At 46.1% G+C, this 6,674-nt stretch overlaps 1 protein-coding gene across 2 annotated transcripts in view; it reads right to left on the minus strand.

Annotated features, from left to right (window-relative positions):
* Window positions 1-6,674, minus strand: part of VPS41 (VPS41, HOPS complex subunit) — a 211,166-nt gene that overhangs the window by 74,566 nt on the left and 129,926 nt on the right. The gene's annotated exons all lie outside the window — the stretch shown is intronic.

The raw sequence follows: 6,674 nt of genomic DNA on the forward strand, positions 1-6,674 counted from the left end.
CTTGTCCCGGGGCCCGCAGTCTGGCCCTCCAATGGTCTGAGGGACAGTGAACTGGCCCCCTGTTTAAGAAGTTTGAGGGCCCCTAACTTAAATCACAGAAATTTGAATAACATATGGCAACCATTAGTTATATTCTCCAACATCATTCTTCAATAAAGTCTTATTCAAGACCAAAAGACAAAGGAAACTCTAAGATAGCTTTAACATATTTCCAATGCAAATCTATTTAAGGAATACTTTTATCACCACGCGAGTAGGGCGCTGCAGGAGAACATAACCCAATGCTCCGTGGCTAACTGGAGCAATGTTCATATTAGATCCTGTGCTTCTCTTTACATATTAGTAATTTATTTCATGGTTGTTAAACAATACTTTGCGTAAGTGGCACACGCTTCTTATCTCAAGCACATTAAAAACCAGTGTGTTATAGAATTTAAATCCAGGGAGAGCAACTACAGCTCAGTCTGTTTCTGTCATGGCCCATAAGGTAAGGACTTTTTGTTCTTTTTTAAAGTGTTGTAACAAAAAAGGAAGGAAGGAAAGAAAGGAAGAAGAGGATGAAAGAAGAGGAAAAGGGAGGGATGAAGAGAGGAAAGAACGCGGAACAAAAAGAACAGCAGAAATGGGACGCAGCCTACAAGTCTAAGATATTTACCCCCAGCTCGTTACAGAAAAGGTCTGCCGCTGCTATTTTAAGTTGCATGTACACAGCCTGGGTAGAAATCCATATTAACATCTCAATCTACATGCCTATCTCAACTGATTATCTATCAGTCACACACACGCCACACAATACATGCGTGTGTTAAGAACAGCTGGCTGAGGCTGATGAGACTGGCTGTTTTTCTCTTTGCTGTATCTTCTCAAGTGACTATTTTGTTTTGTAGTAAGACAGAAAAACTTACATGAGTTCAGCTGTTCAGGTAAGACTCAGCCTGAAATCAAGGAGTGACCCTACATATCTTTGACCAGAGATCAGGTCTTTCTCCTCTTATCCTTAGGATTCTTTTACAGCTGCTTGCCTCACTGCAACTACACTACAGAAAACTGTAAAACACAGAAAAACTCAAAGCAGGAAATAAGCAGTACTCACTATTCCAGCACACACACAAGAACCCATTATTAACAATCTACTTTTTAATGAAAACTAGTTTTATTTACCTAGCAATTTAAAACAAGTAATCCAATATATTAAATATTCTCCCACAACAACATTATTCCTTGATATCGTTATAGTTCAGTCAACCCCCTGTATCCATGGGTTCCGTATCCACAGATTCAACCAACCAAGGATCACACATATTAAGGGGAAAAAAATCCGCAAACTTTCAAAAACCAAAACTTGAATTTGCCCTGTACCGAGTACTGCCCCGAATCCACACACACGACGTGATGCACAGGCACTGTGGCAGGCACTGTGAGCAAGGCAGAGGTTTATAGCACATGGGACCTGTGCTTTGATCATATGCAAACAGGGGGTGAGCATCTGTGGATTCTGGTCTCCACAGGGGTCCTGACACCAACCCCCCTCGGACAGTGAGAAACTGTTCTTTATTACGTGAATGTACTATAGTTTATTTAAGCAATACTCCTTTTAGACATTAGCTTTTGTTTGTTTCTTTCTATCTCTACGGTAAGCAATAGTGCAGTCAACATACTTGTACATAAAAGTTTTGGACTTTTATTTCCATAGGATAAATTTCTATCAGTAGAACTGGTATCAATGGGCTCGTACACTGTTATAAGGCTCTGCTTTGTGTAATATACAGGTATAAGCTGCTGTCCAGCAACACTGCGTGTCAGTGAATGCATGAGACAACTCACCTTCCCTGACACAGGACCCAAACCCACACCTGAGAAGGGACCAGATCTCTTCTCCCTGGAATGCTTTCTGTCATTTGTTTCCTATCTCATAACATTTCTTCTCCACTTCCCCAATTTCCTCTTTCCCTGTCCATTTGGTAGACTTTCAGGCTTATAAGTTATCTACACTTTTCCCACACTTACCAAGGAGACAACTAATGGTCTAACAGGAGCACTCCCCAGTGCCAAATGGACAACTGTTTTAATGCGTTGATGTAAGTACATGAGGAGTAGGGCTTCAAATGATTTGAAGTTTAAAAAAAAGGCTAATATAATAGCAATATTAGCATTTGGGGGCTGCTCCTGGCATCGGTCCTGAGTTAGGCTTTGTAACATAGATCCAGTTATGTTTTCTTAAGATTACGTTACAGTGGGGGCAACCAAATAAGTCACTTCACAAAAGTGTGATGTAGAAACACAAAGCAGGGGCATCTACTGGCAGGGTAGGAAGGCGTCCTGGAAGAAGTGGCAGGTAAGTTGAGAGCAGGAGAGATAGGACAGGTGCACAGAGCAATGGGCTGCCCAGGGCTTTCAAGTGTAAGGTCAATCAGACAGAAATAGAAAGCATGGAGGGGTGAAGGGCTCCAAGTTGAGCGTAGGAAGGAACACAGGTCAGATCATGAGGAACCTTGGAAGTCATGTTTATGATCACTCCTGCTGTGGGGGTTAAGGAGGGACTGAAATCATCTGATCTGCACTCTAGAAAAATCACTCTAGCTGCACTGTTTAGGATGGGGAGGAGGGAGTGGAGGGGCCAAACTAGGGCCAGAGAGACTTAACAGAAAAAACAGAGAGAAGAACTGAGAGATCTGGAAGATGCTGACAGATCCTGAAGAGTGACTGGGCCTTTTCCAACCCACATGTAGCCCTGAAAGGCAGTGTTATCACGTCTCATCACAGATGGGGACACTGATGCTTGAAGAGTTACCCAAGCCCAGTTGGCCAGAACTTGAACTTTCCTGGCCATGCTGTGATCTCTCTGAAGACAAGGACGTGTGGCACAGGTGGCAGCTGGGCATGGCTCTACTCCACCCCTCCACAGTTGTGTGGTCTGACCGTGTGTCCTAGCCCTGGTCTCACAGGCAGGGAGCGGCAGGCTCTCCTCCACCCTCCACAGTTGTGTGGTCTGACCGTGTGTCCTCGCCCTGGTCTCACAGGCAGGGAGCGGCAGGCTCTACTCCACCCTCCACAGTTGTGTGGTCTGACCGTGCGTCCTAGCCTCGGTCTCACAGGCAGGGAGCGGCAGGCTCTACTCCACCCCTCCACGGTCGTGTGGTCTGACTGTGCGTCCTAGCCCTGGTCTCATAGGCAGGGAGCATCAGGCTCTACTCCACCCCTCTACAGTTGTGTGGTCTGACTGTGCATCCTAGCCCCAGTCTCACTGGCAGGGAGCGGCAGGCTCTACTCCACCCCTCCACAGTCATGTGGCCTGACCGTGTGTCCTAGACCTGGTCTCACAGGCAGGGAGCGGCAGGCTCTACTCCACACCTCCACGGTCGTGTGGTCTGACCGTGTGTCCTAGCCCTGGTCTCATAGGCAGGGAGCGGCAGGCTCTACTCCACCCCTCCACAGCTGTGTGGTCTGACTGTGTGTTCTAGCCCTGGTCTCATAGGCGGGGAGCGGCAAGCTCTACTCCACCCTTCCACAATTGTGTGGTCTGACTGTGTGTCCTAGCCCCGGTCCCACAGGCAGGGAGCGGCAGGCACAGGTGGGTGGAGAGGCAAGTGCTGGCCTGAGCTCTGTCACGATGATCCCAGACTCCTTGCTTTCCCTGAGGTGGCTGGAGTAGCCTCCTAAATGGTCCTCCCTGTGTATTGCCCCTTTGCTGTTTAGCACCGCACAGCAACCTGAGATCCTTCCAGAACACAAGTTAGATCACTTAACTGACTCCACTGTTCAAAGCCCTCTGCTGTCTTCCCATCTCACACCAGTTAAAAGCCAAGGACGCCACAAAGGCCCAGGAGCCACAGCATGATCTGCCCTGCACCCCTATTCGACACACGTCCACCCCTCCTGCACCTGCCCCCCTCACTCTCACGACAACAGCTTCCTTGCTGTTCCTCAGAAACATGCCACACTCCCTGCCTCAAGGGTGCTGTGTCGGTACTTCCTCTGCTAACACCTTCCCTCCCAACTCCACCCACAGCGATACAACTCCCTCCCCGCAGACTGCCCAAATGCCATGTCAGTTATGGGACAGGCCATTCCTGGGCCACCCTATATTAAATGACACCTGTCCCCAGTCCCATCCTCTTCTCCATCACCAGTGTAGATGCCCCCGGGTGTCCCTACCTCTGTATCTGCCCTTCCTGTCCATCTTCCTCACCAGAACGTACATTTCATTCATTCGTCTATTTACATATCTGCAACACTGGAGCTGTATCTGGCGCACTGCAGGCACTTGGTAAATGTTTTTTGGCAAATGAATGAATGAGTTACATGATTAGCTCTAATCATATACATTATTACACTGTTTCTAGTTGTTTCTCCCCAAAACTGCTCTCTCTCTTTCTTCAGAAAGATTATTTCCTTATCTTCTCCTCCCTCAACAAAACTCCTAAAATTCTAAACTGAGCAGTGCCCCACATCTGAGTCTGAATCCCAAATAAAATGAAACATTTGACATGAAAATCCTGTGTAAGTTGCATCTTAATTTGGGCACAGTGAAAGTGTATTTATTTCCCACGGCTACTGCAACAAATTACCACAAACTTGGTCCTTTAGAATGACAGAAATTTATTCCCTTACGGTCCTTTCAGTTAGTTGTCTGAGATCAGTGTCACTGGGCCAAAATCGGGGTGTCAGAGGGCTGGGCTTCCCCAGAGGCTCTAGGGGAGTCTGTTCTTTGGCAGCATCCCTGGCCACCTGGGCCCAGGGCTGACTCGGTAGAGGTGCTGCCACCTTTTCTTCCCCTTCTCTTCCGTGGCCGCTTCTCCCTACCCCTCCCTCTGTGAAGGACACGGATGCCTGATAACTGCTCCATCAAGACCCTGCTACCTCTGGGGCCGTATCAGCGTACTAGAGGAAGCACTTCCAGTAATAACAAGTTAACTTGCTGGGTTAAAATGACCCACAGGCTAATTTTCCTTTTCTTTCACCATAAGAAAAGAAAACCGTAAGTTTGCAATAAAGGGAAAAGCTACTTGGTCCATTGTAGGAATTTTTAAAATATCAAGAGCACAGGTTTACTGGATGAGTAACCAGACAGAAGGGATAGAGAGTGGGGAAGCCCTTTTTCTGTCCTAGTCTATTGGGCACTTTCCTTCCTATTATCCTAAATATGAATTAGGTTGTGTTCATTTAACACACGAAGTAAAGGACCCCAAACTGTTCATTCCAGCATAAGGGCTAGAGAGACCTTATCTCAAGCACAGTGATGCTTGTTTTGGAAATAATGACCACAGCATTAATAAATTTATGCTTCCCTTTCCAGGGAAGGGGAGATTTTCCATGGTCACGTCTCTTTTGTGATTCTTCTAGAACTTTATGGTGTGACAACGACACTAACATTTATTACCAGTGACACCGTGTCAGACTCCACGCTAAACTCCCCACATGCTTTACCTCCTTGTTTTCCCTCCCCGGAACTTACAGAGGGAGGAGTCCTGCCATTCTGCAGATGGGGACAGTAAGGCTGAGAGGGCCACCAAGGAGGTGAGCGGAGAACTGGAACTTATCCTAGGTCTGGCTCTCTGACTCCACAGCCTGAGCTCTTCCATTAGACCAGCGGTTCTCAACCTGTGGGTCGCAACCCACAGGAACTGTATTAAAGGGCGGCGACTTTAGAAAGGTTGAGAACCACTGCGCTCATCACTGGGATCCTTTCTCATACCATTTTTACCTCAGCTAATTTTTACTTTATTTAAGCTATGTTTAAACTATAATGTTTTTAAAAGGGAAACAACTTCTGGCTCTGAATTATCAAATAACAGAAGCACTGGTGGGTGTGAAATAAATGTGAATGAGCTTTTGAGCCCTCTTTTGTAGAACGGCTAAATTTCATTTACCCAAGGCACATAAGGGTCAGATAATCATACACTAGAAAATATTCCCAAATCTTATTACTGATAATAAGTCTGTGCCTCTAGTCTATCAAATTATTATCAAGCAGCAGGATGATTGTGCTTTAACCTTCTCTGTCTGCCATCAAGAACTCTAACGAAGAAGCTACGGCGAAGGGAAATGGGAGAACAAGAAGGAAAAAGCCGCTTAACCAACCAGATTAACCAAATGTTCCACATGCAGCTAAAGCCAGTGGGTTGTGGTACATTTTTTTGAAAAGATTGAAAAAAGCAGCGCCATCCTGAACATGGAAGAGTTCTTGAATTGTTTTGCATAGCACAGAAAAGAAAGAATAGAGCTTAACACACACATGAAATGATTTGAGCATTAAACAGTAATCATATGATGATTAATATTCAAGTGAAAATATCTGGGTTGTAAAGCCATTTAAAAAGTCATATTCTGGGCTTGACACCTGTGGCTCAAGTGGCTAAGGCGCCAGCCACATACACCTAAGGTGGTGGATTCAAATCCAGCCTAGGCCCGCCAAACAACAATGACGACTGCAACCAAAAAACAGCCGGGCATTGTGGCGGGCACCTATAGTCCTAGCTACTTGAGAGGCTGAGGCAGGAGACTTGCTTGAGCCTAGGAGCTGGAGGTTGCTGTGAGCTGTGATGCCACAGCACTCTACCCAGGGGAAAAGCTTGAGGCTCTGTCTAAAAAAAAAAAAGAAAATTATAAGACACTGTTGAAAGAAACTGAAGACACAAATAAATGGCAAGTAGCCCATGATTGTGAATTGGAGG

This window comes from Otolemur garnettii, unplaced genomic scaffold (assembly GCF_000181295.1).
Source record: "Otolemur garnettii isolate 467f Iridium unplaced genomic scaffold, OtoGar3 scaffold00119, whole genome shotgun sequence".
Taxonomy (NCBI): Eukaryota; Metazoa; Chordata; class Mammalia; order Primates; family Galagidae; genus Otolemur; species Otolemur garnettii.